General features: G+C 45.0%; 1 long non-coding RNA gene across 1 annotated transcript; it reads left to right on the plus strand.

Moving 5' to 3' along the window:
• The first annotated feature begins 30 nt into the window (after window positions 1-30).
• Window positions 31-22,932, plus strand: LOC141250714 (uncharacterized). The gene is made up of 3 exons (XR_012312838.1): window positions 31-126; window positions 20,435-20,527; window positions 21,592-22,932. It is a non-coding gene; the product is annotated as an uncharacterized lncRNA (long non-coding RNA).
• The last annotated feature ends 914 nt before the right edge of the window (window positions 22,933-23,846 follow it).

Consider the following 23,846-nt stretch of genomic DNA (forward strand, 5'->3'; position numbering starts at 1 on the left):
CACAGCTGAACCTGTCATTCTGCGCTAAGTGATGGGCGCGTGTCACCTATTACCCAGGTGACAGCAGCGTCCTGCGTGGAAGTGTCCGCTCTGTGCAGGGGGGCCGAGGATGTGACCACCTGTCAGGTACAAGGGTCTACAGATCCGCGCCAGGTTGCACTACACTTCAGACCCTCACAACAAAGGGTTAACTCATTTTTGCGACTTGTCGGTGTTGCTAGGTTACAGGACTACAAGGGTCTAAGGACTAACTTCATAGTGACTGTATGACAGCTGCAGCCCCAGGGAGCGGTCACCGGGGTCTATGACCATTGCTCTCTGTACGGATTGAGCCACTTTTTAAGTTGTCTTTCTATTGAGAGACCCCCCATCCATTATGACGTCTTGTACTCCTCTCACTTTATGAATTCGGTGCATCGCCTCGGTGGCGTGCGCCTCCCCAGAAGCCTTCCCATAGACAGGGACTGAATAGGCTTCCCGGGGTCTGGAGGAACATTTCTGGCGCTCAGAAACCTTCCCCCGCCCACACTGCACCTTTCTATGTACATTGTCTATAGACAGTGAGCTGCTTATCACAGGAGAGGGCGAAGTCAGACGAGTGTCTGCCTGTCAGGTAGTCAGAGCAGTGATTATCAGACCTGGGCAAAGGGCGGCCCATGGGCCACATCCAGCCCTCTGGCTGTTGGAGTCAGGCTTGCGGAGGAGGGGCCGGAGCTTTCCTCCACCACTCAGCATGTGAGACAGCTGACGTGATGATGTGATTTCATCTTGTCAGCGCACCGCAGACAGCAGCAGAGGCAGAGTGCCAGCCTGGGGGAAGCGAGGTGAGTATGGGGCTCTCTGGCTGTGCATGGGGCAGCCTATGGGGCTCTCATGCTGATCATGAGGGAGGCTGTGTGGGGGGCTCATGCTGTATATTGGGAGGCTGTGTGGGGGGCTCATGCTGTATATTGGGAGGCTGTGTGGGGGGCTCATGCTGTATATTGGGAGGCTGTGTGGGGGGCTCATGCTGTATTATGGGAGGGTATGTGGGGCTCATACTGCATATGGGGAGGCTTTGTGGGGCTCATACTGCATATGGGGAGGCTATGTGGGGCTCATACTGCATATGGGGAGGCTGTGTGCGGCTCACACTGCATATGGGGAGGCTGTGTGCGGCTCACACTGCATATGGGGAGGCTGTGTGCGGCTCACTCTGCATATGGGGAGGCTGTGTGGGGCTCACGCTGCATATGGGGTGGCTGTGTGGGGCTCACGCTGCATATGGGGTGGCTGCGTGGGGCTCACGCTGCATATGGGGTGGCTGCGTGGGGCTCACGCTGCATATGGGGTGGCTGCGTGGGGCTCACGCTGCATATGGGGTGGCTGCGTGGGGCTCACGCTGCATATGGGGAGGCTGCGTGGGGCTCACGCTGCATATGGGGAGGCTGCGTGGGGCTCACGCTGCATATGGGGAGGCTGCGTGGGGCTCACGCTGCATATGGGGAGGCTGCGTGGGGCTCACGCTGCATATGGGGAGGCTGCGTGGGGCTCACGCTGCATATGGGGAGGCTGCGTGGGGCTCACGCTGCATATGGGGTGGCTGCGTGGGGCTCACGCTGCATATGGGGAGGCTGCGTGGGGCTCACGCTGCATATGGGGAGGCTGCGTGGGGCTCACGCTGCATATGGGGAGGCTGCGTGGGGCTCACGCTGCATATGGGGAGGCTGCGTGGGGCTCACGCTGCATATGGGGAGGCTGCGTGGGGCTCACGCTGCATATGGGGAGGCTGCGTGGGGCTCACGCTGCATATGGGGAGGCTGCGTGGGGCTCACGCTGCATATGGGGAGGCTGCGTGGGGCTCACGCTGCATATGGGGAGGCTGCGTGGGGCTCACGCTGCATATGGGGAGGCTGCGTGGGGCTCACGCTGCATATGGGGAGGCTGCGTGGGGCTCACGCTGCATATGGGGAGGCTGCGTGGGGCTCACGCTGCATATGGGGAGGCTGCGTGGGGCTCACGCTGCATATGGGGAGGCTGCGTGGGGCTCACGCTGCATATGGGGAGGCTGCGTGGGGCTCACGCTGCATATGGGGAGGCTGCGTGGGGCTCACGCTGCATATGGGGAGGCTGCGTGGGGCTCACGCTGCATATGGGGAGGCTGCGTGGGGCTCACGCTGCATATGGGGAGGCTGCGTGGGGCTCACGCTGTATATGGGGAGGCTGCGTGGGGCTCACGCTGTATATGGGGAGGCTGCGTGGGGCTCACGCTGTATATGGGGAGGCTGCGTGGGGCTCACGCTGTATATGGGGAGGCTGCGTGGGGCTCACGCTGTATATGGGGAGGCTGCGTGGGGCTCACGCTGTATATGGGGAGGCTGCGTGGGGCTCACGCTGTATATGGGGAGGCTGCGTGGGGCTCACGCTGTATATGGGGAGGCTGCGTGGGGCTCACGCTGTATATGGGGAGGCTGCGTGGGGCTCACGCTGTATATGGGGAGGCTGCGTGGGGCTCACGCTGTATATGGGGAGGCTGCGTGGGGCTCACGCTGTATATGGGGAGGCTGTGTGGGGCTCACGCTGTATATGGGGAGGCTGTGTGGGGCTCACGCTGTATATGGGGAGGCTGTGTGGGGCTCACGCTGTATATGGGGAGGCTGTGTGGGGCTCACGCTGTATATGGGGAGGCTGTGTGGGGCTCATACAATGTAGAAGGGGCTGTATTCAGGTTCAAGCGATATATAGGGCGATGTCCGCATACTTAATTCTGCTCAATATTAAGTGATGCAATTAACCCCTTAAGCCCCGCGGGTGGTTTGCACGTTAATGACCGGGCCAATTTTTACAATTCTGACCACTGTCACTTTATGAGGTAATTACTCTGGAACGCTTCAACGGATCCCCCTGATTCTGAGATTTTTTTTTTTCGTGACATATTGTACTTCATTATTGTGGAAAAATTTCTTCGATATCACTTGCGTTTATTTGTGAAAAAAACGGAAATTTGGCGAAAATTTTGCAATTTTCAAAATTTGAATTTTTAAGCCCTGAAATCAGAGCGATATGTCACACAAAAGAGTTAATAAATAACATTTCCCACATGTCTACTTTACATCAGCACAATTTTGGAACCAAAATTTTTTTTTGTTAGGGAGCTATAAGGGTTAAAAGTTGACCAGCGATTTCTCATTTTTCCAACAAAATTTACAAAACCATTTTTTTAGGGACCACATCACATTTGAAGTCACTTTGAGAGGTCTTTATGACAGAAAATACCCAAAAGTGACACCATTCTAAAAACTGCACCCTTCAAGGTGCTCAAAACCACATTCAAGAACTTTATTAACCCTTCAGGTGCTTCATAGGAATTTTTTGAATGTGGAAGAAAAAAATGAACATTTAACTTTTTTCACAAAAATGTTACTTTAGACCCAATTTTTTTTATTTTCACAGGGGTAACAAGAAAAAATGGACCGCAAAATTTGTTGTGCAATTTCCCCTGGGCACGCAGATACCCAATATTTGGGGAAAAAACACTGTTTGGGCGCACTGTAGGGCTCGGAAGGGAAGGAGCGCCATTTGACTTTTTGATTGTAAAATTTACTTGAATAATTAGCGGACACCATGTTGCGTTTAGAGAGCCCCTGTGTGCCCAAACATTGGAGCTCCCCCACAAGTGACCCCATTTTGGAAACTACCCACAAGGCACCTATCTAGATGCATAGTGAGCAGTTGCAACCCCCAGGTGCTTCACAAATTGATTCGTAAAAATGAAAAAGTGAAAAAAAAAACACTTTTTCATTTTTACGAATCAATTTGTGAAGCACCTGGGGGTTCCAACTGCTCACTATGCATCTAGATAGGTGCCTTGGGGGGTCTAGTTTCCAAAATGGGGTCACTTGTGGGGGAGCTCCAATGTTTGGGCACACAGGGACTCTCTAAATGCAACATGGTATCCGCTAACAAATTGAATGGAAAATCGGCTCAAATTGTTAGCGGACACCACATTGCGTTTGGAGAGCCCCTCTGTGCCCAAACTTTGGAGCTCCCCCACAAGTGACCCCATTTTGGAAACTAGACCCCCCAAGGCACCTTTCTAGATGCATAGTGAGCACTTGGAACCCCCAGGTGCTTCACAAATTGATTCGTAATAATGAAAAAGTGAAAAAAAATACACTTTTTCATTTTTACGAATCAATTTGTGAAGCACCTAGGGGTTCCAACTGCTCACTATGCATCTAGATAGGTGCCTTGGGGGGTCTAGTTTCCAAAATGGGGTCACTTGTGGGGGAGCTCCAATGTTTGGGCACACAGGGACTCTCTAAATTCAACATGGTATCCGCTAACAAATTGAATGGAAAATCGGCTCAAATTGTTAGCGGACACCACATTGCGTTTGGAGAGCCCCTCTGTGCCCAAACTTTGGAGCTCCACACAAGTGACCCCATTTTGGAAACTAGACCCCCCAAGGCACCTTTCTAGATGCATAGTGAGCACTTGGAACCCCCAGGTGCTTCACAAATTGATTCGTAATAATGAAAAAGTGAAAAAAAAACAACACTTTTTCATTTTTACGAATCAATTTGTGAAGCACCTAGGGGTTCCAAGTGCTCACTATGCATCTAGATAGGTGCCTTGGGGGGTCTAGTTTCCAAAATGGGGTCACTTGTGGGGGAGCTCCAATGTTTGGGCACACAAGGACTCTCTAAATGCAACATGGTATCCGCTAACAAATTGAATGGAAAATCGGCTCAAATTGTTAGCGGACACCACATTGCGTTTGGAGAGCCCCTGTGTGCCCAAACATTGGGGCTCCCCCACAAGTGACCCCATTTTGGAAACTAGACCCCCCAAGGCACCTATCTAGATGCATAGTGAGCACTTGGAATCCCCAAGTGCTTCACAAATTGCACGTGACATTTTTTGATCGCTTTCTATTCCGATTTTTGGGAGGCAGAATAAACAAAAACCAACAATTCAGGAATTGTTTTTTTTTTTATTCTGTTCCGCGTGTGGTAAAATTGATGAGGTAGCTTTATTCTTCGGGTCAGTACGTTTACAGCGGTACCACATTTGTATCATTTTTCTATGTTTTGGCGCTTATACACAATAAAAGCTATTTTATAGAAAAAAATATTTTTTAGTATCGCTTTATTCTGAGAGCTATAACTTTTTTATTTTTCAGCTGATGGAGCTGTATGGCGGCTTGTTTTTTGCGGGACGAGATGACGTTTTCAGCGGTATCATTTTTATTTATATGCGTCTTTTTGATCGCGTGTTATTCCACTTTTTATTTGGCGGTATGGTGATAAAGCATTGTTTTTTGCTTCGTTTTTTTTTTTTTTTTTTTACCGTGTTCACTGAAGGGGTTAACTAGTGGGACAGTTTTATAGGTCAGGTTTTTCCGGATGCGGCGATACCAAATATGTGTACTTTTATTGTTTTTTTTTTTTATTTTTTTTATAATAATATTTATTGATGGGTACATTATATTTTTATTTTTGGTGTATTATTTTTTTTATTTTTTTATAATATTTTTGCACATTTTTTTTTTTTTTTTCCACTTTCACACAGTTTATACACTTTATTACTTTGTCCCACTCTGGGACTTTCACTTTTTTTTTTCTGATCGCCTGCATGGCACAGGAATGGAGCACCATCCCTATGCCATGAAGGCTGTCAGAAGTGCACAGTGTGAAGATTGCTTGGAGATGCACTGCGCATGTCCAAGCAATCTTCCTGCTCTCTGGTGACCCGGATGTTGTCATGACGACATCGGGTCGTCCTGGCAACACCCGGGAAGCCTTTGCAGACTGCGCTGGAAGCCGGAAGAGGAGGTGAGTATCGCCGATCACCTCCCCTTGCCCCCGCAATGCCGCGATCGACTTCGATCGCAGCATCGCGGGGGTTAATGTGCTGGGAGCGGTGCAGGACCGCTCCCTGCACATAGTACCGGGTGTCAGCTGTGACAATCAGCTGACACCCGGCGGCGATCGCGCCCGCACAGCCTGTGTGCGATCGCGATGACGTACTAATACGGGTCTGGCTCTTAAGTCCCAGGGCACAGACGCGTATTAGTACGTCAGATGTTATTAAGGGGTTAAAGAAGTTGTCCAGTAGTTTTATATTACCCCCAATGTATCCCCCCGGGGTCCCTAAGGATTTTTGTACATACCTTACGTTGCTGTTTCTGCCTGTGAGCGGCGCTATCCTTGGCCGCTCATAGGCATCACGTGACCCCGTGCTGACGTCACTACAAGTGAGGCTTGACTCAGCGCTAGGGTCCCCGCGGTGGCTGCTGGGTTGTGGACGGGGTTACCCCCCGCGTCACACCCAGCATCCACCGCGCGCTTTCCCAATGAATGGGGAGTGGCAGAGCGCACTGTGGATGCCAGGTGTGACACGGGGGGGGGGTGGGGGGGAGGGTAAGGGGGGTAAACCCACCCACAGCCTGGCATCCACCGTGGAACCAGGAAGAGAGAGACCCCCGGCTGCTGCCAGCACTTGTTGTGACGTCAGAGCCGGCTGCAGCCGGGTGTCACGTGATGCCCGTGAGCGGCCAGTGATACTGCCTGTGAGTGGTGCTATCTGCAGCTTAAGGTAATTACAAAACTCCTTAGGGGCCCTGGGGGGGGGGGTAATATAAAGTACTGGACAACCCCTTTAATTATATTAATATTATCATTAATATATTGATATTAATATTGAGCAGAATTAATTTCGGCCTATTGGTTCGGCCCTCCACAACAGTCACGGTCTCTCATGTGGCCCCTCGGGAAAATTAATTGCCCACTCCTGCTCTATACCCATAGTCAGGCTCTGACTGGGTCATAGGGGAACAGGAGAATCCTCCGGCGGACCCCTGTGCACTAATGCGTCCCACACCCTTCTATATGAGCAGTAATTGACAAATTACATGTGATTCACTATTTACAAACAAAGGAAGCATCAAATCATTAATTTAACAAACTACCCAGTTACTTATTATAAAAAAAGCATGCATGTAAATGAACAGGTCCCCCAGTCCCACCCGACTCCTCCCCACCCCCACTTATTTTGGCAGTACTGCCCGAAACGTGAGAATGGCAAAAGACACTTTTCTAGACTTTATTTATCCAGATATTTAGACAGATTTAGGAAATGTGACTTTTACTAACTGTCACTTTATTTGTGGCTCATCTCACATTCAGTCCCTGCCCAGAGTGGCCTGTTCAGAAGTTAGCAACACTTAGATGGTAAAAATAACATTTCTCATTCCTGTCCTGCCACTTTACATTAATTCCTGAAAATCACCTGAAGGGTTAATAAACTACCTGACAGCAATTTTGAGGGGTGCTGTTTTTAAAATGCTGTCCCTTTTGGGGGGGTTTCCTGTATATAGGTCTTGCAAAGTTACTTCAAAACTGAATAGGTCCCTAAAAAAAAAAAAAGTTTTGTAAGTTTCCTTAAAAAAATGAAAAATGACTTCTACAATTTTAAAGCTTCTAACATCCTAACGAAATAAAAAAACAGGGAAATGTTATTTATTAACTTCTTTGTGTGATGTGACTGTCTGGCTTAGGCCTCATTTAGATGTCTGATTTTTTGCGTTTGAGTGCTATCTGTGATTTTCCCGGATAACAGTCATATCCATGATGTTCTATGTGACCATTCACGTGACTGATTTTTTTTTCCTCGTACCAAGTGGTCCGCAGCAAATATCGGAGACATGTCCAAGGAGATGTGACAAATTGTGACAAAGATCCAGGAGATGAGACAAATTGCTAGCAGCAGAATTCACATTAGACACAATAGGTCTTCCTGGTGGATGTTCAGAGTTCATGTGTATATGAGGAACATAGTAGAAATATGGTTTAGCTGGAAAACACAGCATTAGAAAGTCTCTTTCTTTTTTATTCAGTATATTTTATAATTTTTTTTACGTCTGACTCGAATTTTGGGAATGGATTATAAGTGATATTTTATAGTATTGTTCTTCAGAAAGAACTCGCATTGCTTTCCCACCTCCCTTGTCTGCATTTCTAAGGACGAGATTTCTATTAATTTTCAATGATTGTATGGCAGTTTTTTCTTTATTGGTGATGTTATGATTTTTTTTGAGTAATTTTCTCTCATGAAGTCGGTTTTAATCCATGGGCATTGCATCATGAAATGTTTTTAGGAAATGACCTTGGTTTTCAATGGGATAGAAGGTTGAAGGCGGTTTCACCTCTTGATGTTTGACGATGTCAGTATTAATTATGCTGTCACTATATTCAGTTTTCTTCTCTTTAATGTTGAAATATCTCTGAAGGGTTAATGTCCTGATCAATCTGTGAATGTCAAAAAATTATTTGAATGAATCAGCTTCATGGGAGGGACAGAATGATAATCCCTTTGATAAGATTTTTTCTTCAGACAATGATAATGTGTGATTAGAAAGGTTAAATATGTTTATCTTTATTGCACATTTATTTTTTGTGTTGGTATATTTTGATCTTTTTTCTTTTTCTGACTCCCCTGCTACCTCTGTGATAGTTTTCTCAAAAAAGAAAAAATATGTGGTGATTTTTCCTTTTGGCAATAGTGGTGGTGATGTGAGGACTGGAGTGAGGGATTGGTATAAAAATTGAGCATTTTTGTTAAAATTGGAATTGAGTGACCTTCCTGTGATGACAAGCCATTTAATCTTAATTATCCAGACGTCTATTTTCAGTAGGCCAGGAGATGACGTGCCCACAGGGCTGTGGGGTACTCGGCAGCCGGGCCTATGGATGCTGGTGGGGGATATCACGGTGGCTGGCCCGGCCCGTGGCCCAGGGCGGTCAACCAAAAAGGGGGATTGTAACTTGGATTAAAAAAAAATAAAAAATAAATAGTTTGTGACTCCACCTGTGGTACCTGGTAAAGTTTACCAGCGCTGCGGCAGACCTCCGGGGGGGTGATGGGATGGCAGCTGAGGTGTTTCTGCTCCCCACAGGTGGAGCGGGGCAGTGTGGAGTTTGGTGGGTGGTGATGCTGGGACTTGTAGTGCAGGCGGGATGGCACAGCAGGAGTAATTGACAGAGACAGGGGATTTGCTTCAATACCTTTACTGGTGCTGTTGTCAGGTACGGTCCAGGGTACTCAGTAGGATGGGTGCACTTCAGGACTTCTCCCCAGTGAGCGGGTATAAGGCCTCCTGGTCCGTGTCTGCCTCTATGTATGCTCCTGGCCAGCCTGCAACTGGGCCTAGCTTATGTGTCGTGCTGTTCCTTCACCTGTCGCTCGGTAGTAGGACCTTCTGCTGGCAACCACTCTCCCTGGACGCTGGGGCCTTGTGGTTCCTGGTCCTGTGTGGGTCTAGCTTCAGGTCGTCCAGGGACTTGTAGTCCTCCTGGAATGCCGGTGATCCCTACTGGGTATAAAGGGACCCTGTAGGCGCGGATCCGCTGTCCGGTTTGTATACTGGGGTGAGCCTATGATGCTCCTCTGCCCCTTCAACTCCTCTCTCCTTCCTCCTCTTGCCTTCGGCCTCACTCGGGGCCCTCAGAACTCAGCAGCAGACGAGCTGCGTCTTCGCTGCTCTCAGCGTCAGCACGCTCTCAGACTCTCAGTCTGACTCTTTCTGACTGAATGCCTGGCTCCACCCTCCATATATATATCCCTAACGGGCTCCCTCTGGTGGTGTGAGGTGGAAGGGTGGAGGTGTTTGTATGTAATGAGGGCCTCTTGTGGAGAAGTCCGTCCATGCACCCTGGGTCCTGTGGTACCTGTGCGCAGCAGGGTGCCACAGAGACATAGGCTATTGTCTGAACATTGATTATAGAATTTGTGTTTTTCTTCAGTTGGTAAAGACACATGGACTATTGTCATATGAGTCTGAATGTTGACACTAGAATTGATGTTTGTGAAATTGCTGAATGGCTGCTGTTTACTTCTTATATCAGCTCCTACAGGTTATTGTCTGCTATCTTTGCAAGACAGGGATGCAGGGTCATTTAACAATCAATGTTTGCTAGAGTGTAAAGAGTGGGAACCAGATTGTAAAGGGTCAAGAAGAGAGTTAACTGAGAGACAGCGGATGAGATGGAAGTGGACCAAGCGTTCCAGGAGTTTAGAGATGAATGGAAGATTAGAAACAGGTCTGTAGTTAGCAGTGCAGTTCTGATCGAGGGATGGTTTTTAAAGTAAAGGGGTTATGATGGCGTGTTTAAATGAGGAAGGAAAGATACCTGAAGAAATAGAGATTACATGTTTTAGTTGAGTGAGTGGAGACCACCGGTGAAATAAACTGCAGGAGATGTGAGGGAATAGGGTCACCAAATGCTGGTTGTAGGCCAAGAAGAAGCGAGGAGCTGGGTAACTTCTTCTGTAACAGGCTCAAAGATGGGAAGTGAGCTTGAAGTGTGGCAGGGAAGGGGACCAAGCACTGAGGAGATTGGACCAAGATGTCCTGATGGATGTGGTTGATTTTTTCTAGGAAATAAGTGGCCAGATCCTCAGTGCTAAGGTTGGTGATGGGGGCCTGTGCTTTTGGGCTCAGGAAGGAGTGTAAGGTATCAAAAAGTCATTTTGGATTGTTAGCTAGGGAAGTGATGAGGGCTGTGAAGTAGGTTTGTTTGGCCAGATGAAGGGCAGAGTTAAAAGTTTTGAGCATGAACTGATAGTGGATGAAATCCTCTGCTAAAAGCAATTTTCTCCACTGACGCTCAGTGCACCTTGAGCAACGCTGAAGAAAACGTGTTTGCAGTGTGTGCCAGGGTTGCTGTCATCTGTGTTGGGTCTTTCTGCATATAGTAGGTGCTGCTTCATGTAGGGCACTCTGCAGTGTATTATTGTAGTGTGACAATGCTAAGTCTGGACAGCAGAGGGAGGAGATGGGAGCTAAAGATGTGTGTAGATTGTCCATAAGCTGCTGGGTATTAATGGTACGTGTATTCTTGTAAGTGTGGTAATAGGGGGTGTCCTGGGTGAGGAGACAGTTCTTGACAGAGAAGTAAAGAAGGTCAAGAGCGGGAGAGGGGAGTTAGTAAAGTCGTGGACTGAGCAGAGGCGGGAGAAGACCTAGTCCAGAGTAACTCCTACAGGTTATTGTCTGCTATCTTTGCAAGACTGGAATGCAGGGTCAGAATTCTGTGGTGAAACTTACAAAATTTATCCTCACCCACAATTACTTTGAATTTGATAACAACATATACACTGTGTTCCAAATTATTATGCAAATAATATTTTCTCAGATTTTTCCCAAATTACCTATATGAATTGCAGTCATTGTAATTTTCCAGTCAAATAACTATTAGAGTACAATTGAAAGGTTTTTGTACAAACTGCCTATGATAACAGTATATTTTAAACAAAAATAAAACACTCAAACTGCACTCTAAATGCATGTTCCAAATTATTATGCACAGCAGAGTTTTCAACCTTTTAATTTTAATAAAGAACAAAAAAATGATCATTTTTGAAATTATAAGCATTAGCAGGTTATTACAAACTGAAATCAAACAGTTTTCAGCTCAAAACTTTATTCTAGGTGATGTAACATTTGCACATAGGACCCCTTGTTCGAAAGGAGCTTCTGAACTCTCTCATTCATTGAATTTGTCAGGTTTTGGATGGTTTCTGCTTCAATTGTTTTGCATGAGGACAGAATACCCTCCCAGAGCTGTTGCTTAGATGTGAACTGCCTCCCGCCATCATAGACACTCCTTTTGATGAGGCTCCAGAGGTTCTCAATGGGGTTGATGTCAGGGGAGCATGGGGGCCACACCATAAGTTTGTCCCCTTTTATGCCCACAGCAGCCAGAGAAGCAGATGTGTTATATGCAGCATGAGACGGGGCATTATCATGCATGAAATGATCTCGATGGTCCAGATGGGTGGAGTGGAGGATGGCTGGTTGATGGACACCCCATGCAAACACGGCTACGGCGCCAACAAGGAGGAGGTGGAGTAATGTTTTGGGCTGGAATCATGGGGAGAGAGATTGTCGGCCCTTTTAGGATCCCTGAAGGGGTAAAGATGAACTCCATAATGTATTTTGAGTTTCTCAAACAGCACTTCCTGCCATGGTTCAAGAAGAACCATGCATTCCGCAGCAAGATCATTTTCATGCATAATAATGCACCGTCTCATGCTGCACATAACACATCTGCATCTCTGGCTGCTGTGGGCATAAAAGGGGACAAACTTATGGTGTGGCCCCCATGCTCCCCTGACCTCAACCCCATTGAGAACCTCTGGAGCATCATCAAAAGGAGTGTCTATGATGGCGGGAGGCAGTTCACATCTAAGCAACAGCTCTGGGAGGGTATTCTGTCCTCATGCAAAACAATTGAAGCAGAAACCATCCAAAACCTGACAAATTCAATGAATGAGAGAGTTCAGAAGCTCCTTTTGAACAAGGGGTCCTATGTGCAAATGTAACATCACCTAGAATAAAGTTTTGAGTTGAAAACTGTTTGATTTCAGTTTGTAATAACCTGCTAATGCTTATAATTTAAAAAATGACCATTTTTTTGTTCTTTATTAAAATGAAAAGGTTGAAAACTCTGCTGTGCATAATAATTTGGAACATGCATTTTGAGTGCAGTTTGAGTTTTTTATTTTTTTAAAAATATACTGTTATCATTGGCAGTTTGTACAAAAACCTTTCAATTGTACTCTAATAGTTATTTGACTGGAAAATTACAATGACTGCAATTCATATAGGTAATTTGGAAAAAATCTGAGAAAATATTATTTGCATAATAATTTGGAACACTGTATATACAGGAGACTGGTACAGAATTGGGAAGTAAAATGGCTCCACAGTACGCAAATATTTTCATGACCAAGCTTGAAAGTGACTTTTTGTCCTCATGTCCTATCAGGCCTCTGGCCTACTAACATTACATTGATGATATTTTAATCATCTGAACGGAGTCTGAGCGACAGCTAAAGCCGTTCCATGAACACTTTAATCAATTTCATCCCACCATCAACCTAACACTAAACTACTTCTTTACTGAAATAAACTTTTTGGACACCATCATTAAGCTACAGAACAATGAAATAGAGACATCTCTGTACCAGAAGCCAATCGACCAACATACCTTAAATGGGCCAGTTTTCATGCAAAAGACATAAAAAAAATCCGTTGAATACAGCCAAGCCATCAGATACAATCGGATATGTTCCAACCCTATGGATAGAGACAAATACCTTGGTGGCCTCAGAAAGACCTTTTTGAATCCGGGCTACCATCCAAGAACAATTGAGAACCAGATTACAAGAGCCACCAGAATATCAAGGAATCACCTCTTACATTACAAAACTAAAAAAGAAAGCAACCGGGTGCATCTAGTAGTCACCTACGATCCAAATCTGGAGTTGCTAAGGAGAGCTGCATGGAAACTACAGTATAACCTTTACTACAAAAAGATGCCTGATTACAATCAATATTTTCAGACCCCCCCCACTTCCATGTTTTAGGCAGCCCCCAAATCTAAGAAGCATCATTGTCAAAAGCTCCCTATCCTCTCCAACAGCTACAGGAACCTTTCCCTGTAACCAGAAAAAATGTAAAACCTGTCCATTTATGATAACCACAGACAAGATAAAGATCCCCAACTCACATCAGGACTACACGATCCCAGGTACTTTAAGCTGCATCACATCTAATGTAGTGTACTTAATTATATGTATCAAATGTCCAACTGGGGGACTGTATGTAGGGAAGACAGGGCAAAAACTTAGAACAAGGATGAATTCTCATCGCCACACAATAAAAGAAAAAAGAATACCGGTGGCCAAACATTTTTGTATCCCTGATCACACCATCATGGACATGAAATTACTGGTATTAAAAAGTAACTTCATATCTCAGAGAGAAAGGAGAGTCTGGGAGTACAAACTAATGAAAACCTTTGACACACTCAGTGCAGGAATGAATGTGTAGTGTTGAGCGAGTATGTTCTATTAACCCTTTCGCTGAGTATGCTCGGGCCAAGCTCCGAGTATTTACAGCTGCTCGGTGATGAGGTTAAATCACTCCCGTGTGCATGATTTGCGACTGTTTGACAGTTTTATTACATGTGAGGAATGTCTATTTCTTACACATTCCTCACATGTAATAAAGCTGTCAAACAGTTGTAAATCATGCACACGGGAGCGATTTAACCTTATCACCGAGCAGCTGTAAATACTCGGAGCTCGGCCCGAGCATACTCGGACAGAACATACTCGCTCACCCCTAGTCGCATGGATTTATGTCTTTCTCTAAGGAATTTGCTCCTCAGACCTTGTGGGGGGGGCTCACAATCATGGACCAGACCTCAATCACAGGACAATAAAACTTCCACACTCCTTATCTATGAACTGGTCCAATATATATGGCCACAAAGGTTTATCCCTGTCCCATAATTATAGTTCTGCTTTATGTCACTTGTCTCATCTATTGCATTGCTTCTGTGTCTTGTTGTGTATAAATAAATTGGTAAATTCTAAAAAGAGTGAAAAATTTAAAGGGGTCTGAATACTTTTCGTACCCACTGTATTTTTGAATAAGAGCTGTGAACTATAAAAGCAGTGTGCCATTGGTGGGGGTAATTGGCCCTGAAAGCCCCAAAGTCGCAGCTGCTCTAATCCTGGCTAGTCAGCAGAAGGGTGAGATTCTGTAATTTGCACCATCTTGGGTATTTCCTGGTACTGTTCTATGTGTTATTGTCTGTTCGGTGGCTCAATAAAGTATTGCCACACTGTTTTACCCTCACCCTGTGTTGTCTGAGTAGTATTATGCCCACGGGAAAGGAGAGCGGGTGTTCAGTAGGATGAGCCTTGGTCCATGCGGTCTCGGGCTAGCGGACGAGGACACTAACTGACCCCCGTGTCTCCACACCTCCATGGACTGTTAGGAAAGGGACAGTGGCAGTGTTGCCGGCATTAGCGTTGTCTATGAGGATAAACTCTGATTCGTGATTCTGTGGGGAACGGGTAGAATTAAGTGAACAGTCGTGAATTAGAGAGATCTATCAATAAATCCTCTGTTGTGATGGAGGGTGTATTCAAACAAGGCATTTCTTTTAGAGAGCAGCTTTTTTCAATGTGATTGCTGTGTGATTGTTTTTTTTGAGAAATATTTTTATCGGCCAGTTCCTGTATAGATTTGGTTCTAGCTTTTAATTCATTTATCCTTTGGATAATGTCTAGATGTAGTGTTATGTGCTAATCTTTATTAGTTTTATTCGTATCCACATTAATTTCTTTAGGTGCATCAATATTAAGGATTGGTGTCATTGATGTAGAAAGTCTTGAGTTTTCTTTGGGATCATTTGAGATATGAGAGGGATGATCTTTGTTTGTTAATCCATTTTTACTTAGGTTTCTGAAAAAAATCCTCCCTTTATTTTGAGGTCTTTTTGTAGAGTTTTGCAGTGCTTCTTGATTGCGGTTCCTGTTAGGGTTTTCTGCTTTACTGGAACTTTTATTTCTGTAGTTGTTTACTAAGTGGTTAAGTTCCAATGAGTTTTTGGTGACTTTTTGATGCTGGTTATTTTTACTGAGCAAAAAATGCAGCGTCTTACAGTACCAGCAAAGTGGATGAGATTTATCGAATTTTTTTTACACTTCGTAAACTGTCTTGCAGTCATTGAAATCTGGAACATGTCAATTTCTCTTGCATTTATACTGAGATTTATGTGCAGATTTTCCACCTAAAATCACATTAGATGCTGTAAGTCTGCAGGTAAAAAACGTTATGGAAGCGCACTAAAACCCCATGAAATCCGCATATGATTGTATCAATAGAGTTTTGTTAAAAACCAAATAAAAAGATGTATAAAAAAATAAAGCCGCTTTAACACATGACATACCAAAAAGAGACAAAATCCACAGCATAAAAATGTGATAAAAATGAATGTAAAAAGACGCAATGAAAAAATCACAAGTAACTTAATTTACCCAATAGGTGCAGAAATGCTGCAGAAAATCTGCAATAACAAAAACCTATCAAATACTCATTGTGGGAACATAGCCTTTAGCTGTCACATGACAAAATAACTAATAACACAAAATCCTAAATTTGGTAAAGCACATAATACCGCCTACATTTAGATTGATAGGTCCCTAAGTTGTTAGTAGGAGGCCTAATATATATTCAGTCATGGCCGGAAGTGTTGACACCCTTGAAATTGTTCCAGAAAATGAAGCATTTCTCCCAGAAAATTATTACAATTTGTTATACACGTTTATTTAATTTGTGTGTATTGGAACAAAAAAAACAAACAAAGAAAAAAAGGCAACTTGGACATAATTTCACACAAAGCCCCGAAAATGAACTGGACAAAATTGTTGACAACCTCAACTTAATATTTGGTTGCACATCCTTTGGAAAAAATAAATGCAATCCTATAACTATTAAGCTTCTTACACCTCTCAACTGGAATTTTGGACCACTCTTCTTTTGCTAACTGCTCCAGGTCTCTCATATTTGAAGCGTGCCTTCTCCCAGTAGCAATTTTAACCCCTTTACCTCCGAAGGTGGTTTGCACGTTAATGACCAGGCCAATTTTTACAATTCTGACCACTGTCACTTTATGAGGTAATAACTCTGGAACGCTTCAGCGAATCCCACTGATTGTTTTTTTTTTCATGACATATTGTACTTCTTTAATCGATATGACTTGCATTTATTTGTGAAAAAATTGTAAATTTGTCAAAAATTTTGCAATTTTCAAAATTTGAGTTGTCATGCCCTTAAATCAGAGAGATATGTCACACAAAATAGTTAATAAATAACATTTCCCACATGTCTACTTTACATCAGCACAATTTTGGAACCAAATTTTTTTTTGTTAGGAAGTTATAAGGGTTAAAAGTTGACCAGTGACTTCTCATTTATTACAACAAAATTTACAAAACCATTTTTTAGGGACCACATCACATTTGAATTCACTTTGAGGTATGACAGAAAATACCCAAAAGTGACACCATTCTAAAAACTGCACCCCTCAAAGTGCTCAAAACCACATTCAAGAAGTTTGTTAACCCTTCACGTGCTTCACGGCAATTAATCGAATGTGAAAGGAAAAAATTGACATTTAACTTTTTTTCATTAAAATTTTATTTAGACCCCAATTTATTTTTTTTCATAAAGGTAACAGGAGAAATTGGACCCCAAAAGTTGTTGTACAATTTCTCCTGAGTACTCTGATACCGCATATGTGGGAGAAAACTACTGTTTGGGTTGTTATAGCAGAAGATGAGGTCCCTCACGTTCAAAGACCCCATCTATGCTGTATAAGTCTGACGGTTACCTTAGGTCAAAAACAACAACTAAATGTTCCTTCCTTGTATCAATAGAAACTAATGTGTCCTTGCTAGTCATCAGAATGTGTCTGATTAAATGTATCAACACAAGCATAGGCTTCACGAGAACAGAAACCAGTTTTTGTTTGCACAGCTAAATTGTATGATCGGACCATATATGGTAAATCCGTTTCTGCCTCCAGGGTGTATATAAACCCTATGCTTTGTAATAAAGTTAGTCTTTTGACGCATACTACCTGTCTTGTGTCTTATTCTCTCCGGGCCTGTATACTAAAGGATAGAAGAACCAGAAAGCAGTGACGACAAGCTGGCGCCCGAACAGGGACCTGAGTTAATCTGCCCAGGGGTGCTCGACCGGTCCGAGACGTGGGACGAGCAAAGCTCTCTGTTGGTGATATATACAGCGCTGAGGTAAGAATAACTGTTATATTCTACCTAAATTATATCACTACATAGAAGAGACTCCCTCACCCCCGAGCGGTCGGCTCCCAGGTAATTCACAGATTGTTGTCTGGCTCAGGTCCCTTTGAACCAGTAGAATCCCCTCAGATAAATTGTCAGTCCTGCCTTCTATCCTTTGGAAAAACTTAAGAATGACAGCATGGATCCGATGATTGTGTTGTGGGTGTGTCTCGGGATCGGTGTTTTTGGTCTGTTTTTCTGGTTGGCGTATAAGTCCTGGAGGGCAAGTAGTGGCGTGGTTCAGAAATCTTTGTGGCCCATTGTCTAAGTGATTAAGGAGTCTACTCTGAGTGAGGAGAACCGAAAGAATGGGGAACCAAAATGCCAAAGAAGGCGTTACAGCCAAAGACTTAGTAGTATGCAGAGAAGGGAAACGGGCACTGATTGGAATTGACAAAATATTGTGTAAGGCAGGAATGAATGAAAATGGAGAGATGAACGGAGAGAAATGGAAATCCTTCTTTAACTGCTATCATGGATGGCTGAAAGATAAGGGTCTGTTGGAGACAGTGGATGTATGGATGAATGCATGCGCTCATTTTGAAGGAAGAATTGAAGAATTAGGAAACGGATGGTACAGACTGACAAAAACCGGAATGACAGATTTTCCTCCCTATCTGCCCCCAACGTCACTCCCACCCCAGTACCAGAATTCCCAGGAACCCAATTGCTGGGTTTGCCCCAGATGTGGACAGCAGAATCCCTTGACTGTAGATATCTGTGTGGCATGCGGAGGACCAAGACCCCATCCAGCTAGACTATTCCCAATGAGGACGGTAGTTGTGCCAGGAGCACCGGGTGCAGGCGCAGCAGCAGTAGGGGACACAGTTGTTCCAGGTCAAGAAGCTCGTACAATGTTAATGTATAGACCATGGAGTCCTGTTCACAACAGCATTGGTAAAAGCATGTAAAGACAGGCAGGGAGAAAGGCAGGTTACACTAGAAGACCGAGTTCAGGGTAAGGAAGAGGACCCCAAAGACTACTTTTGGGCTCTAAGGAAGACTTGGTCGGAAATGGGGTTCATTCCTGAAAATAAGACTAGTGAGAGGGTATTAGCAAGTGCTTTCATGAACGGACTAAAGAAAGAGATTGCAGAAAAGGTAACAGCAAGTAGACCAGAGTGGAGATCAGTAAAGGCAGAGGATTTGGCCAGGATAGCTCAGGGGGCACAGCATGACATAATACAGGCAAAGAGAGCTGCCAGAATACACATAGTAGAGACGACCCCCAGAAACAACAGAGGCAGAGGACGGACTGCAGGAGAGGGACAGAGACTATGTTACGGATGTAGAAAGCCAGGACATTTTAGAAAGGACTGTAGGACCAACCCGTATCCAGATGCTCAGAGTACGGGTCCTCCAGCCAACCAAACAACGCCCCCATAGGATGAGGGTAGCTTGCACATGAAACCCCTCATCTCCTTACCCCCAACTCCCAGTTGTATAGTGCAGGTGAACCTACCAGGGGGACATGAAATCGATTTCCAAGTAGATACGGGGGCTGACAATTCAGTAATTACGCAAGGTGTTTGGCCATACACTGACACTGATTTTTCACATCATGTCATTGCCACCCCTTTCAATTCCCGTCTGTCCTGCTCCCTGTCACTAAAAAAATTCCTCTGCAAATTCAGGGAGCTACTGTACATAGTCAGCTCATGGTATCGCCCCGAGGCCAATGTAACCTTTTGGAAAACGATGTATTGTCTCAATTACAAGCACATATCGAATATCATCCTGATGGCACCGTCACCATGACCCCAGGTTTAAAACCAAGCACCCTTTGCAAAATAATGTCACTAGATATTGCCAGCATCGAAGAGACAAACGATTTTCCCCTGATATTGAAGCAGGCTGTACCCTACGACTTTTGGGCCCCAGATAACACAGATGTTGGTAGGTTAAGAGTTCAACCAGTAATGGTGAATCTAAAACCAGGAGCCATCTTGCCTCAACAGAAGCAGTATCCCTTTAGCTCGGCTCAGGAGAATGCCATAGCCCAGCAAGTCCAAAAATTACTACACAGGGGAGTCCTAGTCAAAACCCAGTCCCCTTGCAACACTCCCCTGTTCCCAGTAAAGAAAAAGAGCATGCCAGGACAACCAGCCGCATATAGAATGGTCCATGACCTCCGGTTGGTTAACAAAGCCACAGAACTTCTACCACCAGTTGTGCCCAACCCGCATACTCTTCTGTCACAGATACCTTCTAACTCTCTTTGTTTTTCAGTGGTCGATTTGGCAAATGCATTTTTCAGTGTACCATTACATCCTGACTGCCAGTACCTGTTTGCTTTCACGTTCCAGGGCAGTCAATATACATGGACAGTGTTGCCACAGGGTGCCCAGAATTCACCCACAATGTACACTGCCAGTCTGCAGGAAATACTGGAGGGATGGTATGAACCACATATCGTTGTTCTGCAATATGTCGATGACCTGCTCATTTGTGCCCCCTCCAGGAAACAATGTCATAACGCAACTATATCACTTATGTTGTTTCTCTCTCGCGCTGGCTGCAAGGCGTCGAAAGATAAGCTTCAGTTTTGTAAATCTTCAGTTACCTTTTTGGGACATTGCATTACACCAGGAGCCCGCCATTTGACAAATGCACGTAAACTAGCAGTACAGGCATTCACCGTCCCCATTAATGTTGCAGCCCTCAGAACTTTTCTTGGACTTGTTTCCTATTGCAGTGGATTCATGCCGTCTCTGTTTTAATGCAGCCCCTCTGACTGTCTTACCCCATAAAGAATGCTGATGCGGTCCAGCAGTTAATTGATGTGCTACAATTGCCCAAACAAGTAGCTGTCATAAAGGTAAGAGCACATACCAGACGCACCGACCAGGTAAGCAGAGGTAATGCGATGGCAGATGCAGCAGCAAAAACAGCAGCCTGCAAGCTGCTACAAGGGTCAACAGTACGTCAGTTAAGTGCCCCTAAAAACCCCTTTGTGTCGGAGGACATCTTATCCCAAATGCAGGCTCAGGCTCTGAAGGAGGAGGTTGATAAGTGGTTGAAGGAAGGTGCATGCCTGAATGAAGCAAATGGGGTATGGGGGAAAGGGACACGACGATGCCTTCCAAGGGCACTGTACCCAGCGGCTGCCCAGATGCTACATGGGCCGGTACACCAATCTAAAACGGCTGTGATGAATGTGATGCAGAAATATTGGGTGGCACCAGGATTCTCCACCTGTATTGAACAACTGATAAAAGGGTGCATGATATGTGCTACACATAATCAGGGTAGAGTAGTTAAAACACCACCCAAACACACCCCCCGGCCCCTCTATCCATTCCAAAGACTGCAAATTGATTATATTCAGCTGCCGGAGTCAGGATCATGGGAATATGTGTTGGTCTGTATTGATTTGTTCTCAGGATGGCCAGAGGCTTTCCCGATTGCCAAAGCCACCTCTGCGGCAACCGCAAAGAAACTGCTTGCGGAGGTGGTCTGCAGGTATGGGGTACCAGAGGTAATTGAGAGTGACAGAGGTACACACTTCACGGGTGAAATAATGAATGAAGTCATGTCAGCTCTAGGAATTCAACAAGCATTCCATACCCCATATCACCCACAAAGTAGTGGTATAGTGGAAAGACTGAATGGGACATTGAAATTAAAAAATTCAGAAAGCCATGGCTGAGACAGGAAAACCATGGCCGGATTGTTTACCGCTTGCTCTGTTTTCAGTAAGATACACGCCCAATAAAAAGACTGGACTCTCTCCATATGAGATATTGTTTGGCAATGTACCCAGCCTAGGGTGTTTCTATCCGCAAGCATTAGAAATGAACAACCATGTGCTAAGTTCCTACGTAAGGGCTTTACACAAAAAGATTAAGCAAGTACATGATAATGTCTTCAGTTCTCTTCCAGATCCAGATCAAGACTCTAGCAGCCATACGCTGTAACCTGGAGACTGGGTGGTTATAAAAAGACACGTGAGGAAAAGCCTAGATCCACGGTTTGACAGACCCTTTCAAGTTCTGCTGACCACAAGCACAGCCGTTAAGCTAGAGGGAAAAGAGGCCTGGATCCACGCGTCCCATTGCAAAAAGATACTAGGAGACCCAGCGGACAAAGAATGAAGACAGGTGCATGGACTACGTTAGGCACCACAGATGGAGATGACAATAGATTCATTAAACACCATCTTGCTCTAATCGATGGACTAAAGGAGCAAAACCAGACTATTGCTAATTGTTGGATATGTACACATGCCCCTGTGACGTCCACTAGCATACCCTTTCTCGCTGTCCCAGTCTCATGGGAAGAGATAAACTTTTTGGTGAACTGCTCAGATACTTTGGCCAATAATTCTATTTTTTTTTCAGGTTTTGCTAATGTGTCTTGCGGTTTATTTGGTTTTTAAGCTTTTTCTAATGTGTATTCAGCGTTGTACTAAAGGGAAAAGAAAAAAAATAAATAAAATAATAATAGAGATTCATATTGATAAATGAAGGAACAAAAGGACGGAATGTTATAGCAGAAGATGAGGTCCCTCACGTTCAAAGACCCCATCTATGCTGTATAAGTCTGACGGTTACCTTAGGTCAAAAACAACAACTAAATGTTTCTTCCTTGTATCAATAGAAACTAACGTGTCCTTGCTAGTCATCAGAATGTGTCTGATTAAATGTATCAACACAAGCATAGGCTTCACGAGAACAGAAACCAGTTGTTGTTTGCACAGCTAAATTGTATGATCGGACCATATATGGTAAATCCGTTTCTGCCTCCAGGCATACTACCTGTCTTGTGTCTTATTCTCTCCGGGCCTGTATACTAGAGGATAGAAGAACCAGAAAGCAGTGATGACAGGGTGCACGTCAGGGCTCGGAAGGGAAGGAGTGACGTTTTGGAATGCAGACTTTGATGGAATTGTCTGTGGGCGTCATGTTGCGTTTGCAGAGCCCCAGATGTGCCTAAACAGTGAAAATGCCCAACAAGTGCCTCCTTTTTGGAACTGATCTACTGATTCTTGATATGTGAATTTTATAATGTAGTGTCATATGTCAGTTGTGGAGCATTCGTCAGGTTGTCATATGTCAGTTGTGTAGTGTTCGTCAGGTTGTCATACGTCAGTTATGTAAGCCAGAACTGAATTTAGTAGTCCATGGATGTGTGGTACAGTCTGAAGCATTCTTTCATACACAGGCCAGGTTTGTCGGGGCAGGTGTCACTTTGATAAATGGTGTCTTTGTGGACTCCCCCTTTGTAGCACACTCGGCACGTCTTTTGTGACTTACCTTTATTTTTTACACTTTGAGGGATATCCCCTGGGAAATGCTGGCCTGGTACGATTCGAGATCATTCAGTTCGGGAAGTACTGGGGCCCACTCCTCTACCACTGCCAAATATCAGGGTCTTGATCACTACCTCCTGGAACTGAAGGTACGACGTAGAAGTCTGGCCTGCACATCGTGATAGCAGGATAGCGTTGTGCATTGCCATCTGTACGATTTGCACGGACAGCTTCTTGTACTACTTTGTCAAAGCACTGTACGGCTGGAGGACTTGATCAGAGAGATCAACTCCCCCCATGTACTTGTTGTACCCCACTACTGGCATGCAGGGTGTGGGAAAGACTTAGTGCAACACAGAAGGAAGAGGGAAAGGGAGCCCAGACACTAGGGAAAGGGGGAGTGGAGACCTCCTAGTCTGGTCTAGTGTCACCCTTTCTCAACTACCGTTCCTATATTGGCTCTTCACCAATCGCCATACGCGTGCCTCGCCCTGACTTTCCCTGGCGTATGGCTAAGGCTAGGGAAGGAAGGAGATGAACATTGTCGATCTCCACTAAACTCTATAGACAACAAGTGTAGAATGCTTAGCTTTAGACGACTCCAGACAAATGTGCACACGGCCTCAAGCTCCAGAGAGAATGAAGTACTGCTCTTGCTAAAGCCTCACAAGTAGTAATGAATGTCACCGGCACCTCCCTCTCAGACACACCAGGTATTTATATACCCAGGCCAGGGTGCTAATTAGCCAGAGGGAGGTAGTTGCTGGGTCCTAGAGACAGCCAGCCTCTAAGAAGATGTCTGTAATGCCAAACGTAGAGAACTCCTGCAACCAACTGTGGGGCAACTGTCTGTCACCTCTGACACACCTGTGACAACTACACAGTT

Source organism: Phyllobates terribilis, unplaced genomic scaffold, assembly GCF_046119375.1.
Source record: "Phyllobates terribilis strain yellow unplaced genomic scaffold, ASM4611937v1 Scaffold_2__4_contigs__length_985480577, whole genome shotgun sequence".
Lineage (NCBI taxonomy): Eukaryota > Metazoa > Chordata > Amphibia > Anura > Dendrobatidae > Phyllobates > Phyllobates terribilis.